The sequence below is a fragment of the Odocoileus virginianus genome, chromosome 25, assembly GCF_023699985.2.
Source record: "Odocoileus virginianus isolate 20LAN1187 ecotype Illinois chromosome 25, Ovbor_1.2, whole genome shotgun sequence".
Classification (NCBI taxonomy): Eukaryota; Metazoa; Chordata; class Mammalia; order Artiodactyla; family Cervidae; genus Odocoileus; species Odocoileus virginianus.
In genome coordinates, this window is record NC_069698.1 from 780,638 (window position 1) to 798,366 (window position 17,729).

At 43.3% G+C, this 17,729-nt stretch overlaps 1 protein-coding gene across 4 annotated transcripts in view; it reads right to left on the reverse strand.

Annotated features, from left to right (window-relative positions):
* CD96 (CD96 molecule) overlaps positions 1 to 17,729 on the reverse strand; it is an 89,513-nt gene that overhangs the window by 20,161 nt on the left and 51,623 nt on the right. The gene's annotated exons all lie outside the window — the stretch shown is intronic.

Sequence of the window (17,729 nt, forward strand, 5' to 3'; positions counted from 1 at the left end):
AAAACACCCCACACATGGTCCTCCATGATCTTTCCTCATGTACTATCCAGATGTGATGCAGAGTGATTTGGAAGTCAGCATTGTATGTGAAAGAGCTGGAAGCCTGGGTTGTCAAGTAACTATGGAGCAGAGCAGTCAGCTACTAGCTTGGCCTTATATCGACTCTGTTAGGATAAATAAATTTTTATCAAGTATAAATGAAAAAAATGAAGTTTTGGACTTTGTTGTTATTGCAGGTTGTTTCCTTTCCCTCCTAAAGACTGAAAACAGAACTGCAGCATAAGATGGTAAGTACTATGGCAGAGAAAATACACGGCGCTGTGAGATTCCAGAGGAGGAACTCGTGACCAAGGCATGGAAGCTCAGGGAAGGTTTCCTGGAGGAAGTGACTTAACTACTAGGCCTGAAGAATGAGAAGAATTAGCAACACACATCAGAGAAAGAAAGCAATCAAGAAGCAGAATATTCCAAGCAGTGTGGACAGAAAATGGGGGAGAGAACTGAAGTCTGGTCAGAATGTTGAAGGCACTCTGTGAGAAGTAAAGAGATGAGGATGAAATAAGAAGAAGTTACATCCTTAAAATTCCACAGAGGAATACTATCCAGCTGGTCCTTACAAGATGCTATGGCCCAGGGTAAGTGACAGGTGGCCTGGACTATAGGTTGAAGGCTGCAGGGAAGAAAAGAAGTGGGAAGGTTTCAAGTGCGGGCCCGACAGGGCTTGGTACATAGCTGAATGTACGAGATAAAGAAAAGAGAGAAGTCAGAATAACTCCCAGTTTTCCAGTTTGGGCAGCTGTTTGGATCAAGATGTCGTTATCTGAGAAACAGAAAAAATATCCTTGGAAGGCCCAGAGATACAAAAGTGAAATAAATTTTGGACAGATTGATTTTGATTGCATGTAAGATATCAACTTCCAGCACAGGGCTGCTCGTGTGAGTCTGAATCGTGGGAGTGAGATCAGGTTGCTAACGAACATCTGCGAGACACAGAGCGTAGACGTAAGTGGAGTAACTGCGCTCCAAGGCGGATGGGTCCCGGGAGAAGGCAGGGTCCAGGATGGAATGATGGAGAAAACTCCCAGGTAACATACCGGCGGGAGGAAAGGAGGCGAGAGGAGGCGCCAGAAGGCAGCAAGGAAGCCAGGGGCTACGTTACTAGAGCCGCCAAGGGTGGCGGAGGGGTCCAGAAGCAGGGCCAGGCAGCCCAGCGCAGCGAGTGTTCGTGCGGGAAGACTGGGTGCCCGATGTGCGGTCAGTGCACTCAGATGCTGCCAAGAAAACCGATTTCCATCTGGCTCTTACCTGCGAGGAAGCATTGCATTAAACACATCATACTGCATCCAGAGTCTACAAGACGGTTTTGCAAATCACTTGGAGATCTGCAAAAGTAGCGCAGCTTAGCTATTAAAAGCATCAATTCCAGAACCACGTACCGTGAACTGAAGCCTGCCTTAGTTCGAAGTTAGATGTGTGATCTTGATAGAATCATTGACCTTCCTTTCTTTCTCAAATTCCTCACATGTAAAATAACAGTACTTTTCTATAGGGTGAGTGTATAAAGGACTTAGAAGTACGCCTGGCCTGAGGTAAGGGCTAGAAAGTAATCTGAGAAGCTACACCACAGCTCGTCTGCAGTTTAGCTCAGGCGTTGAACGGACAGCATACTGTAACAACGGATGACTGGAATCTCCTGATGGGTTCTGCCACTGCCCCATTCCCCCAGCCCTTCTAGAAGGGGGCTGATGTGAGGTAGCCAATCCTTGCGTGCCTAGGCTGGCCCAAGTCGAGAACTGCATTCCAAAAGGCTGTACCAGAATGCGGGCACCTGCCGGGGGTGAAGAGACGCAGCCCGCTGGGCACCAGCCCTCTGCGGCGTAGTCGTTTCCGCCGGCGGATCGGCGGCATCTCCGCTCTTTCCCCTCACCGAGCCCCTCGCGGTTCAGAGGCCGCGCAGTCCTTGTATCTGCCGCCTCACTGCCTGCCTCCACTCACCGAGGGATGCCTGCCTCCACTCACCGAGGGATGCCTGCCTCCACTCACCGAGGGGTAGGACAGAAACCCACCAGACTGCTCGCGGGACACGTGCAGTCTGCAGAGTAAGCTCGGACTGTCTCCAGCCGTGTTGGGATCACACTCCTGGACACACAGGACCTGAGCCCTGGCGTTCGCCCGCTGGCTCACCGGCCTAGGCTGCTGGGGGGTCGGGCGCGCGTCACCCCGCAGGGACCTTCTGCGGGGTGTGCTCCGCCGCCCCTCTAGTGGACGTCTCGGGCCGTCTCTGCATGAAGAGCCTCTCTGCGTCTCCTCCGCAGCTTGTTCAGTCACCCGACTTGTGCGCGAATCTGTAACCTCATGGACCGCAGCACGCAAGGCGTCCTGTCCGTCACCAACTCCCAGAGCTTACTCAAACCCATGTCCATCGATTCGGTGATGCCATCCAACCATCTCATCCTCTTCGTCCCCTTCTCCTCCCGCCTTCAATTTTTCCCAGCATCAGGGTCTCTTCAAAGAAGTCAAATAAGTCTTTGCATCAGGTGGCCAAAATATTAGAGTTTCAGCTTCAGCATCAGTCCTTCCAATGAATAGTCAGGGTTGATCTCCTTTAGGACTGACTCGTTTGATCTCCTTGCAGTCCATGGGACTCTCAAGAGTTTCTCCAACACCACAGTTCAAAAGCATCAATTCCTCAGCACTCAGCTTTCTTTATGGTCCAAGTCTCATATTCATACATGACTACCGTAAAACCATAGCTGTGACTATGCAGAACTTTGTTGGCAAAGTGATGTCTCTACTTTTTAATACACTGTCTAGGTTTGTCACAGCTTTTCTTCCAAGGAGCAAGCGTCTTTTAATTTCATGGCTCCACAACTGGTTCCTTATAATTTTATGAACCTATGGATCAAAGAGTGAACTTGCATTTCTCTCTCATCAAGATGGCTTTATCTTTGTCCCTCTTTGCAGTAATTTCTTCAGCTATCTACTTTTTTAAATTGTGTGTGATTATGTGTTTTCCTTGGTGGCTCAATGATAAAGAGTCTGCCTGCCAATGCAGGAGACCAGGCTTAGAGAAGAGCCACTGGAGAAGGAAATGCCAGCCCACGCCAGTATTCTTGTCTGGGAAATCCCGCGGCAGAGGAGCCTGGCGCGCTACAGTCCACAGGGTCACAAAGAGTCAGACGCAACTTAGCAACAGACTTTTTTTCTCATAACCATACAAAACAAGGTAAAAACTACAGAGAAGTAAATAACTAGCTATAAGTGATCATTGGATACTGTGGGATTCTGAAAGATATGATGTGCTTCTGCTCCTCCTAATTACTATAGGAAGAAAAGGTGAAAGAGGAAATGGGGAGGGGAAAGGAAAAACAAGAAAGACTATCCATGTTTTAGACTATTCTCAGAAGGATAAGAAAAGAATGATCCCTTTACTCTGGGACTCTGTTCCTTGTATGAGAGAACGCATGGCTTTCATTGTCAGTCAGTAGTCTCTTACCTCCCCTCCCATGGACCAGCATCTTTTATTCATTCATTTATTCACTCTTCCTCCCTCCTCATTCTCTCCCTCTCATTCTGAGAGCTGACCTTCACAGTATTCACCAAATGACTTAGTAAGTGAAGGCAGAAAGAAATGGCTTTAACATTGGTGATATGATCATAACAACGGTAATGACGATGAATGAAAGGAGCGAGGAAGCAATAATCAGAGAACTTGGTATTTTTTTGTGAGAGTTTCCCTTGTGGCTCAGCTGGTAAAGAATCCGCCTGCAATGTGGGAGACCTGGGTTTGATCTCTGGGTTGGGAGGGTCCCCTGGAGAAGGGAAAGGCTACCCACTCCAGTACTCTGGCCTGGAGAATTCCACGGACTGCATAGTCCATGGGGTTGCAAAGAGTCCGACACGACTGAGCGACTGTCACTTCTTTTTCACCACCATCATCTAGAAATCTCAGGCTAATAAGCAGCTGCCAGCCTTCTCTGAAAATACTTCTTACTTACAATGAACAGACATTTTCTAATTGCCCACACTGGGTGCTGGCACCGATTGGTAACATATGATTTAATTCTGGCAGGATTCACTGGAATTGTGATGAAGTATGATAACTGGGAATTTCATTTGTATTAAAACGACTGATTAAGTGTTCTTTTCTGGAGGTCAAAAAATAATGTGACATAAATCCTTGCTTACTGCAGATTTACTGCAGGGCAAGGGTCCATTCGATTCCATCTAACAAGTGCCGTTCGTGGACGACTGAAAAGAGGAACAGTGCCGGGGCACGCATGCTGCCTTGATCTTCACTTCCCTGTGTCTCTTGCCTGGTTCGGAGAACAGCTCTATGCGTCTTCTCACGAGCAGGCCTATGGAGTTTGTTGAGGGCTGAATACATGCCAATAAGCTTCTGGGAAGAAAAGGATCAATGGCACCTATCACTTTCTTGAAGGGGCCCAAGGTCATTTCAGTCTTACTCATCTCCAGCTGAATTTTGTTCTGCTCTTGGCCTAAGGGTCTGCATCAAATTGCACAGGTTATGGAAAGAGTGACCCCTTTACTCTGGGACTTTGTCTATCCTGCAGAAGTCAGAGCTGAAGCCATCCAGAGATGGCTTCACACAGCGGGCCAAGGTTCAGGCCCCTCGACGTCACATGACCCAACTTCAGCAATCAGCATTGGTGTGCCTTTCTCTTCCCTGTCCACCTTCTTTCATTCATCCACCCAGGATGTGGGGGCCTCTGTCTTCCAGGCATTTTGCCCAGCACCGGGACACAGTGATCAGTTTCTCTGGAGTCTGGGTTTACAGAGGGTGCGGCTCCTAACCAGAGACTCACATCAGTCGGTCCGCATATGAGCGCACTGGAGGAGGGAAGGCCTGGTCAGAGGCTCAGGAAGGCGGCCTGAGGGCTGTGGGAGCTTCCGGGCCCAGCACACAGCGAGGGCAGAGGCCCGGCGGGGCCTCACACGCAGGGGGTTAGCGACAGCCGCGGGCGGTGCCCGTCTACCCCAGGGCTGGGCCTTGGCAAGCCCTCCGCGTCTGATCCGCGTGCAGGGCTGAGCTGAGTGTCGCCAGCGGCGCACTCACGGCCTCCGCGTCAGGAGGACAGCGATCAAACTGCAGCGCGCGGGTGGTGGCCAGCATTGCTTGTTTCTCGTTGTTTTACTTTACTTCTGTTTCTGAAAGCAATCGCTTCCTAGGGCCTGACCTGGAGATTCCGTAACTTTAAGGGGACGTGTGTGTCTGACAATCTCTTGACATCAAGTATTACATTTTAAGACTTGTCTTCATACCCCTTTCAGTCAAGTCTTTATAAAAGATTCGCATTATATAGTTTGGCATGTGAATAAGTCATCCTTGCTTTTTGTCTTTCTGTATCAAGGTTATGTTTGCACTCACAACACGGCAAATCCTCTTCAGCATTCAATAGTTGGCCTTATATTATGACATACTTTGTAGGCAAGTAATCCAGCAAGTATTACCCCATGATAGACAGTTATTTGCTCTGTTTAGATAGCTAGATATTGTCTGCTGGTTGTTTATTTCTTCAGTTTGAATATTTACTGTTATTTAACCTTGTACATGTCCAGAGATACATAACCCTGATCCTTGGTTTCTAGGAAAGAAGGGGTTTAGAAGAAAACATCGCTTTATAGAAAATGTCTTGCTATGTTAATTCATGAACTGCCACGAGGTTAGATGAGATTTGAAACTTTTTGAAGCCCATTCCTATTAAAACTTAAAATGTTTTTTCACTGAGGTTAAAAATCATCCTTTATGTTATCACTAGAAATTCAATTAAGTCAGAAGTCAGCTCTAGTCAGTTCTGAGTTGAATGGAGAAGACAAAACATCTTCTTTAAGAGTCAGTTTGGTTGGCTCTTTGTGACTTTAGAAAGCAAAACCCAGCCTCTTAACCTGGACTCTAGCCATCTTCCCAGTGACCGTCCCTCTCACTGCCAGAGAAGGAAGGGAAGGGAAATGTTAGAGGCCCGATGGTGAATTAATTATTTAACATGGATGACTATGTGCATTATAAAAGACAGGTGAGCAGTTGTAATGTGAGGCAAGTGGAGGATAATGGATAAAATGGCAATGATCACAACAAAACGGAATATTGATTTGGTCAATGCTTTCTTCTTCAAGGAATTAAAAAATACAAGTAAAGGTGTTGATTTATTTTAAGATTAATTTTGCTTAATTCACTTTGCAGTGAATATGGGAGCACAAATATCCCTTAAAGGTGGCTTATTTCATTTCCTCTCTGTATATACTAAAAAGAGAAATTCCTGGATCAAACAGTAGTTCTACTTTAAAATTTTTGAGGAACTTCAGAAACCATTTTCCATGTTTTTTATACTATTTTCAGTTAAAGTCTGTGTCTTATAGTCCCATTAACAGTGTACAGGGTTCCCTTTTCTCCATATCCTTGCCAACACAAGGATGTCTTTAATTTTTTGGATCAGGTAAGAGGTGATATTTCATTGTGGTTTTGATTTTAATTTCTCTAATGATTAGCAATGTTGAGCAGCTTTTCATATACCTCTTGGCCATTTGTATATCTCCTTTAGGAAAATGTCCATTCAGGTCTTTTGTTTATTTTTTACCAGGTTGTTTCTTGTTTTGCTATTGAATTGAAGAAGTTCCTAATATATTTTGGATATTAACCCCTTATCAGATACATGATTCACAAATATTTCCTCCCAACCCACAGATTGCTTTTGCATGTTGTTGCTTCCTTTGCTGTGCAAGAGGTTTGTAATTTGTTTTTTTCCCTAAGTTTGACGTAGGGCACTTGTTTATTTTTGCTTTTGTTGCCTGAACTTTTGGTGTCATATCAAAGAAGTCATAGATGAGGCCAACTGATGTCAAGGAGCTTTCCCCCTAAGTTTTCTTCTAGGATTTTTATAGTTTCAGACTTATATTTACATTTTAATCTATTTTGAGATGATTTTGGTATATGGTATAAGAAAAGGGTCCAATTTAATTCTTCTGCATGTGGATATCCAGTTTCCTAGGCATCATTTAATGATGAGACTATCCTTTTTCAGTGTGTGCTCTTGGTACTTTTGTTGAAAATTAGTTTGGGTATATTTCTAGGCTCTCTATTCTGTTCCACGGGCCTACATGTCCATTCATGCACACAGAATGCTGTTTTGGTTGCTGCACCTTCGTAGTATGTTGAGAAACCAGGATGTGATTTCTCGATCACTCGAGAACTGTGTTCTCAGCAACAAAACTCAGCTGTGCCTCCAACTCTGTTCTCCTTCAAGATTGCTCTGGCTATTTGGTGTCTTTGGTGAGTATGAATTTTAGGGTTGTTTTTTCTATTTCTGTGAAAAATACCTTTGGAACTTTGATAGAGACTGAATAAATTTTTGAATCTGTATATTGCTTTGAGTGGTGTGGACAATTTAACAATATTAACTATTCCAATCCATGAACAGTGGATGTCTTGTCATGTGCTTGCATATTTCATCAGTGTTTTATAATTATCAGTGTACAAGTATTTTACTTTCTTGCTCAAACTTATTCCTGAGTATTTTACTCTATTTTGATGCTATTGTGAATAGGACTGTTTTCTTGATTTCTTTCTTTTCTTTGTTGTTGTGTCACTGAATTTCTTTTAATCTTAATGTATAACACAGAGCAGAATTTTCAAATGGAACTCTTTGTACCCCTGTTTGAGGAGAGGTCCCAAAGGCTAAGAATGATATTATATGGCAAGTCACCTCCACTTCTAAAGCAGTTCTAGACCACCTATGAAGGACTCGTGAAGCTAGAGCAGAGCGGGCTCCGTCGGCTCCAGCAGGCACCTCAAGGTCATGCAAGCACGTGGAAGTGGTCCCGGGGAGGAAGGAAAGAAGAATATGCTTCCTTACCTTAGCCAAGTGGAGTGGAGGTTCAAGAGACCACTCAGAGTTCTCGACCTGTGTGTGTTGGAGTGTGGGACAAAGAAGCCTGCTGCCAGGCTAGAGAGGCTGCATTGGGAGTCCCTGCTTGGGTGACGGAGCTAAATGGGCATCGAGAAGAGAGATGAAGCCATACTGGGGAAGGAGCACATCCCCCAAACAGAAGCTGGGGCACATGTTTCCCCCAACAAAAAGAAATCTCACCCAAGAAAAGTACTGAGAGGAGCACGAAAGTTCCCAAGTGGAAGCTAGCTGGCTGTGGGAAGGAGGGCAGGCGGTGCTGGGGGCAGTGAGCAGGAGGCCGAAGGATGGGCACGGCCCGCACAAGGGGGCAGGTCCACAGGCCGGTCACGGGCCAATGAGAAAGCTGACGAGGTGCTCTCGTGGAATCAAGATAGCAGTTTTTATTTTCCTCATCCTCACAGCACCTAAATCACATTACAGTAAGGCTGACAAGGAAGATCTTTCCTTATCTACCCCTCCTGATTTTTCTGCATTTCTCCAAATCTCCAAAGAGAGAGTCAAGCCGAAAAGTAAGAGTGGAGAAGAGGCTGGAGCCAGAAACTTTCACCCACACCTCCTACATCTCTCCGCTCCCACCTCACACGTGAAAGATGCAACCTGACATTCTAGGATTCCACAGCTGAAGCAGACCCAAGCTTGGTGCAGAGCAGGGACAGAAGTTCTGAATTAACTTCTTCAAATTCTGACATTACACTGACCTGCTTTTTAAATTATGGACACAAATCTGCTCTTGTGACTGAAAGGGACCAGATAACTATTATACAAAAATCACCAAAAAGCCAAGGAAAAACATTGCCTAAAATTTCTTTCAGAAGCTAGGCCGAAACTATACAGTGCTCATTTGAACAGGGAATGATAGGAAAAAAGAAAATTATTCTTTTTGCTAAGCTACTCAGTTTACCTTATTTATTCAACTAAAAACAAAGGCAAAATTTATTTGTAAGTTTAGGCTGCTACTGTCATAGTGATCTGGTTCATCAAACTCAGTTGTCCATGACTTTGCCTAATTTTATGTAGAGTTAAACCTAAAAATCTAAATTATTTTCTCAAATAGTAATATTTTCACCTGACCTTCTACTCTATTGACATAGCATTTATTGACATAGTTACCCAGTCTCCTTGACAAATGTGTAATTTTATATTCCATCAATTCACCTGCAGCATAAAAATAGAGCTTTTAAACCCACAATGGCATTAGCTGGACAATTGCACTTAAAAGAATATAGGTCAGCAAATACATCTAAACACACCTGAGTCAGCCGCATCAACCCCTGATATCAGGATAAGGTGGATACTGAGCCTCAGGTCAACAAAAAAAGATGTGAGGTGTGAAATCTTAATTTTTACATACAACTCTTTTCCAAGGAAGGCAGATAGTTAGGTGGAACATGTGCTCACTGGACTAAAGGCAGTGTGTGTTGCTGGATTACTGGTCCAGAAAGAATTTTCAAGACTCCTATGGGGGAAGATGACAGTAGGCAGGACCGAGCTCATCACACATCATGTGGTGCATTCACAGACACCCAATAATCAGTAAATGAACTGAAGAATTTCCAATAGCTTTTCCTCAGAGGTAACTCACCCCAAGGGGGAAAACTGAATAAACAAATACCCAAGGTAAATCAGTCATCAAGGAGGCTACCCTTGACTTATGTGCAACAGCTATGGAAGGAACTGAGAAATTATTTAACAAACTGTAATGTGTGTCCCAGGTGAATGGTGGTGACAAAGAGGCAACGTCCAGAATTTCCTAGAATACAATGGAGAGCACTGAAGTTTTATTTGGATTCTGTATATATCTCTGGGCAGTAAGAATTATAGTATAATGATGTCGAGAGGAAAGTGGAAAATGAATGGAGGAGGAGATTTTTCTCCAATTTATTTTCGACTGAGGAAACGTTAGCCCCACTTCAGGAGGCTGCATTTCTCAGAAAGCGCTGGTCTAGACAAGGGAAAGATTACTATAGGCATAGCTGTCATGTTGACCTTTTCATAGCAGCAATACCAACACCATAGTAGAAGGGACTTATTCAACGTCCAGTGACATTTATTGAGCACCCAACATGTACTCTCAGAGGAAGTAAGACTCAGGCTTTCAAGCTAACTGTCTAGGTTCCATCTTGGCTGTTTCACTTTCTGCACAATTTTGGGTAAGTTAACTAACCTCTTTGTGCCTTGGTGTCTCCATCTGTAAAATGGGGATAATGATAGTACCTATACCATTGCTAGTACGATTACCATTGATAGTACCTATACCATTGATGGAACCTATACCATTGATGGAACCTACACCATTGGAGGAGTGGGTCAGACAGTGAAGAATCTGTCTGCATGGAGGAGACCTGGGTTCAAGCCCTGGAGGAGGACATGGCGACCCACCCCAGCATCCTTGCCTGGGAAATCCCGCGGACAGTGGAGCCTGGGGGGGCTACAGTTCATGGCGTCGCAGAAAAGGTGGACGTGACTCAGCTACTAAACAACAACAACAGATGGAATAATACAATAACCAGTTTAGAATAGTGCCAGGCATATCAGAGGCACTCAAATATTAACAAACATTATTAAAATTATTGCTCAGCAGTGCAATACAATCATAGCGGTTGGTAAAGATTTGGGAAAATTAGTAGAAAAAAGCCTGGAAGACCCTTGTACAATAGTTTTACTAAAAGTGTTTAATTTATTCTCCCACATTTAGGCAGAAAACCCTGCTGAGACAGCTGTCACACATATTACTCTCCATTTCTACATGTGTCCATTCTAGTTTAGACCATTATCACTTTCAATCTACATCATTTGGTCTTCTGTTTTACTTAAATTTTTCATATACTCAAAAAGCCATAGTGGCTGTTTGTTGATGATCAGGTCACAGCCCAGATACATATCCCATTAACCTAAGCTGCCCTGGAGGAGGAAAGTGGAAACCCACTCCAGTATTCTGGCCTGGAGAATTCCATGGACAGAGGAGGATGGTGGGCTAGATCCATGGGATCGCAAAAGAGTTGGACACGACTTAGCAACTAAACAACCTAAGTTCATTCCCACCTGGTTCCACCTCACCTGAGCAACTTGCAGCCCCCTCCCCAGCAGGAGTTGTCAGCACTCATCCTGCTTGTCTTCCCACGCCCTACATGCATTTTAGGTCTTTGCTCAAGACTGTTGTCTGAAGATCTGTCTCTCATCTTTCTTCCACGTGCTCTATATTGCTTTCCAGATCCCTTGGGCAACTTTCCTGATTCTACTCTTCCTGCTCCCAGAACTCATTTCTTTTTCTTAATTTTCGGTGCTTGGACACATACGATAAAACTCTCAGACAGCAACAGAGCTGTCCTGACCCTCGAAGCCAGGTATGTCACGGCCGCAGAAGGTGCCAGAAGTTGCTCTCACAAAGAAATCATGGAGGCTTCTTACTGCCTTGCAGTGTCTCTCTGGGATCCTTCTCGCTTAACTTTAGAATGCAATATCCAGACCACAACTGATCTGATCTGCTTCCCCTGTATTTGTGTTAGGGCTGGATGGCATCACCGACTCGGTGGACATGAGTTTGAGTAAACTCCAAGAGTTGGTGATGAACAGGGAGGCCAGGCGTGCTGCGATTCACGGGGTCGCAAAGATTCAGACACGATTGAGTGACTGAACTGAACTGAATCTTGTCTAATTCCGGTTTGACCCCATCCATTTCTGACATGCTTTCTCATAAACCAGTAGTTTCACTGCATCCCCTGGGTGATGCTCCCCTCAGTCTGTCCCCTTCATGTCTGACTCTCCACTCGCCAAGGATCAGGTGTACTCACCTTCAGAGCTTGGTCAATGGTTAGAAACAGACTGGATTTGATATTTCCCTCAAAACTTCTAAAAGTTAGGGCAGAAAGATCCAGACTGTAAAAATTAGCTACATTTTTAGAGAGGGCTTAATATCAAAAATTAATGCCATCAGATCAAGTGTTGTGCACAAACATAAAAATAGGGGGCAGAGGCAAAAGGTCTATGACCTAGTGGTCAATGAAATGGAAGGCTAAGATAGTGGTCTGGCTAGACTATAAATTCTGTGGAGCTGGGGGCTGCCTGTCTCATTCATTATATCCCAATTCAGTCCAGTTCAGTCTTTCAGTCATGTCTGACTCTTTGCGACCCCACAGACTGCAGCATGCCAGGCTTCCCTGTCCATCAACAACTCTCGGAGCTTACTCAATCTCATGTCCATCAAGTCGGTGATACCATCCAATGGTCTCATCCTCTGTCATCCCCTTCTCCTCCCGCCTTCAATTTTTCCCAGCATCAGGGTCTTTTCAAATGAGTCAGTTCTTTGCATCAGGTAGCCAAAGTATTGGAGTTTCAGCTTCAGCATCAGTCCTTCCAAAGAATATTCAGGACTGATTTCCTTCAGATTGGACTGGTCGTATCTCCTTGCTGTCCAAGGGACTCTCAAGAGCCTCCTCCAACACCACAGTTCAAAAGCATCAATTCTTCGGTGCTAAGCTTTCTTTATAGTCCAACTCTCATATCCATACATGACTAATGAAAAAAACCAGAGCCTTGACTAGATGGACTTTTGTTGGCAAAGTAATGCCTCTTCTTTTTAATATGCTGTTTAGGTTGGTCATAGCTTTCCTTCCAAGGAGCAAGCAGCTTTTAATTTCATGGCTGCAGTCACCATCTGCAGTGATTTTGGAGCCCCCCAAAATAAAGTCTGTCACTGTTTCCACTGTTTCCTCATCTATTTGCCATGAAGTGATGGGACTGGATGCCATGATCTTAGGTTTCTGAATGCTGAGTTTTAAACCAACTTTTTCACCCTCCTCTTTTACTTTCATCAAGAGGCTATTTAGTTCTTCACTTTCTGCCATAAGTGTGGTGTCATCTGCATATCTGAGGTTATTGGTATTTTTCCTGGCAATCTTGATTCCAGGTTGTGCTTCATCCAGCCCAGTGTTTCTCATGATGTACTCTGCATATAAGTTAAATAAGCAGGGTGACAATATACAGCCTTGACGTACTCCTTTTCCTATTTGGAACCAGTCTGCTTTCCAAGTCCAGTTCTAACTGTTGTTTCCTGACCTGCATACAGGTTTCTCAAGAGGCAGGTCAGGTGGTTTGGTTTTCCCATCTTTTGAAGAATTTTCCAGTTTGTCATGATCCACACAAAGGCTTTGGCATAGTCAATGAAGCAGAAGTAGATATGTTTCTGGAACACCCTCGCTTTTTCGATGGTCCAATAGATGTTGGCAATTTGATCTCTGGCTCCTCTGCCTTTTCTAAATCCAGCTTGAACATCTGGATCCCAGCACCTCAAAAATTCCTGGCTCATTGTCAGCACTCAGTGTTTTCTTGTTGAGTGAAAGAAGGTCGTGGATGATTTTCAGCGTCAGGGGTGGCATTTCTGAGGTCTGCTCTCTGAGGCTATGCATGTGTGTGCTAAGTTGCTTCAGCCATGTCTGACTCTTTGTGACTCTATGGATGATAGCCCACCTGGCTCCTCTATCCATGGGATTCTCCAGGCATGAAGACTGGAGTGGGTTGCCATTTCCTCCTCCTCCTTCCTCCTTCCCAACCCAGGGATCAAAATCACATCTCTTATGTCTCCTACATTGGCAGGCAGTTTCTTTACCATTAGCAGCTCAGATGGGAAAGAATCTGCCTGCAATGCAGGAGAGCCGAGTTCAATCCCTGGGTTGGGAAGATCCCCTAAAGAAGGGAATGGCAACGCACTCCAGCATTCACGTCTGGAAGACCTGGATTTACACCAGTGCTGTCTCATCCTAAATTTGCCTGGGGTCTTCTGTGGTTCCACACAGGCGTGTGCCTATGTTACCACTCACCTTTTCAGCCTCTTGTCTTTCCCTAGGATAGCACAGAGAAAGCAGCTGGGACTCAGAAAACACGGTAATTCAGGCTGAACTGAGCTGGGCTTTCCTGAGTCACTCTTGCCATTGGCTATGAAATTACATTTTTTCATTACTTTCTACATTTTTATAAAGAATATAATTTCATTAGTAAGAAAAGGAAAAAAATAAAAAAAGTAAAAAAAAGAAAAGGAATATGAATTGGATGTTTGCAGCAAGATCTGTAGCTTAATAATTATGACTGATTATATAGTTCACTAGATCTTAGAATTTGGAATGAAACCATAGCCTTTTGAAGTTGGTTTTCATGACAAGTTCCATCCCGTTTCCTTTCTTAAAAGAACATAAAGGTAAGCCTTACCAGCTTCTGAGGCAGCCAGTCATCATGTGATTTCATAATTACCCTCTGGATAGCCAAAATGAAATTTAGATTTTTCAGTTATAATTCAATGTTTATTCTAAGCAAGTGAATTTCATTTAGATATAAGCAGCCATGTTAAGTCATGTTTTTTTTTTGACATAAAAATTGCTTATGTTTGAAAATAAATCAAACATAACCTTGTTACTATCTTGACAGAGGTCTAGATTTTGTAGAGTGAGAAATAGCTACTCTCATCACACTGAGCTGCTTGAGTCTGGAAGCAAAGCGGGCTTTCTCAGCCTCGGCACCACTGACACTTGGGACCCTGGTAACTCTTCGTCCTCTGTTGTGCATCCTTGGCCTCTACGTAAGAGATGACAGGAGCACCACTTCTTCCCTCATTGCGGCAGCCAAACTGTCCCCAGACACTGCATTTGCCCCTGGCGCAGGGCACAGAGAACAAAATCACCCTGGTGAGAACCACTGATCTGAAGGAGTCCTGAGTCCATCGTGGTGGGACCTTATTTTTAAGGAGGTTTTTTGATTTTCCAGGAATTTCCCAACTACATCACCTTAGTACGACTATAGATGAGGTAGCACTTTTTCTGCTTTAAACAAATATGTTTCTTCGTGCTCTTTCAACTTCTCTAATACTAGAGCTATATTAGATTGTAGACTCCTTCAGGATAGCAAATGTCCTTTTCTTTCCTTGGATTTCTTCACAGAAATAAGAATGATATTTGACCTGATGGAACAGTTTAGTAGTGCATGTCAATTAACCGCATAGAAAAGTGAGCCAGAAGAAACTCACTTATGCTTTCAATTGGCAGACTGTATGTACCACGATATACCATCAGGATTCTTTTTCTTTTGAAAAAGAGAAAAAGTCACTGTTGAATTTCTAGCACCTAGAAGAGTATCTGGTACATAGTAAGTGCTCAATAGACATTTGGTGAATGAATTATGTCAATTCCTTTCTAAAAATGCTTCATGAGGTCCCTCCCATTTCTTAAGTATAACAACTAGAATTCTTAGATTGGTCTTAAGGCTCTCTTTATTCTGCATTTTCCAGTCTTCATCCTTGCTTCTCAAGGATGCTACACAATCCCACTCCTTTAACCAGAACTTACCTACCAATATTTTCTCTAATCCCCATGAATATCGTCACCAGCGCACAACTGCTCACTTTGTTCTTTTCATTTGTTGTTCAGTTGCAAAGTCCTGTCTGACTCTTGGTGACCCCAATTTTTTGCTTAAAGTATTTTCTCATGCTCTTAACTTGTCAAATAAATATACATGTACTTAAGGTCAGCTTATTTCATCTCTCTTTGTAACATTTCCTGAATTCATGAACTCATAGACACCCTTCCACACTCAAAGATAAAGGCAATCCACTCCAGTATTCTTGCCTGAAAAATCCCATGGACAGAGGAGCCTGGCTGGCTACAGTCCAAAGGGTCGCAAAGAGTTGGACAGAACTGAGTGCCCGAGCATGACAATGAAGACACGGCCTCTCCCCAGTGTTGTAATTCTATAATTGTAATTCTATAAAACACGGCACTTTTCACGTTACTATTCGGACTTACTATTTTCATATGTGCCTGTCATCTCTCTCCAAACACACAACAATCTTTCTGAAGGTGGAAACAAACTATTATCTTTTTTGACAGCACAGAGTATATTACATGATATCTACATAGTGAAGGAACATTATTCTCATTTATTCTTTTTCATTCACTTATTCAACTAATATTTTTGCATGCCAATACTGTGCTAGGCATGTGTGAGGAAGCAAAACAAATATGATCCCTGTACTCATGAAGTTTTTAGACCAATTGGAAAAAGCATGGCACCTAATGTATTGAGAACTAGATTTATATTCAGAAGACTTTGGTGTGAACACTAACTTTGCCACTTGTTAGTCATGTGGTCACTTAAGCTCTCAGTATCTCAGTTTCCCCATCTGGAAAATGGGAATGGGATGGGAACGCTTACTCTGTCTGCCTCTCTTGATGAGCGTGTGCATGCGCAGTCACTTCAGTCATGTGTGACTCTTTGTGACCCCATGGACTGTAACCTACGAGGCTCCTCTGTCTATGGGATCCTCTCATTTTAAAAAAGATCAAACCACATTGAATTTTAGGTGCAAACATTTTCTAAGTGATAAAATGTGGTTGCTTTATTTTGTACACAAATTCATTGACACTTTTTCCTTCAAGAGGTGTAGCTCATTCAGATCTGGTTTCCTAAATCCATGGCTGATTCATGTCAATGTATGACAAAAACCACTACAATACTGTAAAGTAATTAGCCTCCAACTAATAAAAATAAATGAAAAAAAAAGAGGTGTAGCTCAATTCTCTTCCTCTTGAGTATAAGCTGGATGTAGTGACTTGCTTTTAACAGGTAGAATATAGCAATAATAATGGTGTACAGTTTTGTAGACTGGGTCATAAGGAGGTGGGGGGTTTTATCTTGGTGCCTCTATTTCTTGAGTCACTTGGTCTGGGGGATTGCAGCTTCCATAGAGAGAGGCAGCCCTGTAGAGAGGTCCATGCGGTGAGTAGCTGAGACCTCCAGCCAACACGCTCCAGTTTGGAAGCAGAGCCGTCAGCTTCAGTCAAGCCTTCAGACGACGGGAGCCCGACAGCCTGACTCCACCCTCAGCAAAGAACCTGAGCCACACACTCAGCTAAGCTGCTCCTGTCTCATGTACAACTACAAGAGACAATATATAAGTCATACCTAGTTTATTTTTGTTTGGGTAATTTGTTATACAGTGATGGATAACTAATACATAGAGTACTAGAGAGATTTAAGGTATTACTGTTGAATATGCTGTTTGTTGAATGAAGAATATCATAATTTACTATCGTTTATTGCTGAATGACGAGTTAGAAGTGGAAGAAAAAGAAGCAGATAAGAGAAAATCACAAAGTCTTAAGAACTAGGGAAAAATAGATGGATGCAAAACTTCTATTGGGTGATTTGCAGGCATTTCTCACCCTGCTGCATGCTTCATTCCCTGAGCGCCATCAGCTTGTGACGTGACTGCAGGCTATCTGTCAAAGGCTACAGGCTAAACGAATTGTTCATTTCTAGAGACTGCTTTGTTTTATTCCATTTTCAGTTCTTGTTTTGAGCTAAAATTGATAGTTTTAATTAAAGGAGAAATAAAAAGCATACTTCTACTCTGTGTAGAACACACTTTTCTGTGCTAGAGAAAGTCACCTTGGTTTTTTATTAAACATAAAGGCCACAGACATGGAAATTTATGATTTGTTTGCATCAATGCCAACTTGTGAAAGTCACTGCTATCCTTTTGCCATAGTAACACTGACCCAGCCTGAACTCCATTATTAATAATGGCATTGAGAGGCTGAATTCAAGTCCTCACCCCAGTCAACTTGGTCAAAACTAATTTGAACCAGAACAAATTTAAATTTAAAACTATCTACCTACCTATGGCCCACAGGATCCTTATTTACAACAATTTCTTAAACACCCTACTGAGAGCACAGTTGGAGAGGAGCACTGTCAATTTATTAACTTCTTTAATAATAAATACCGAATTTAAATTTCTCATTGAATATTTATTGACCC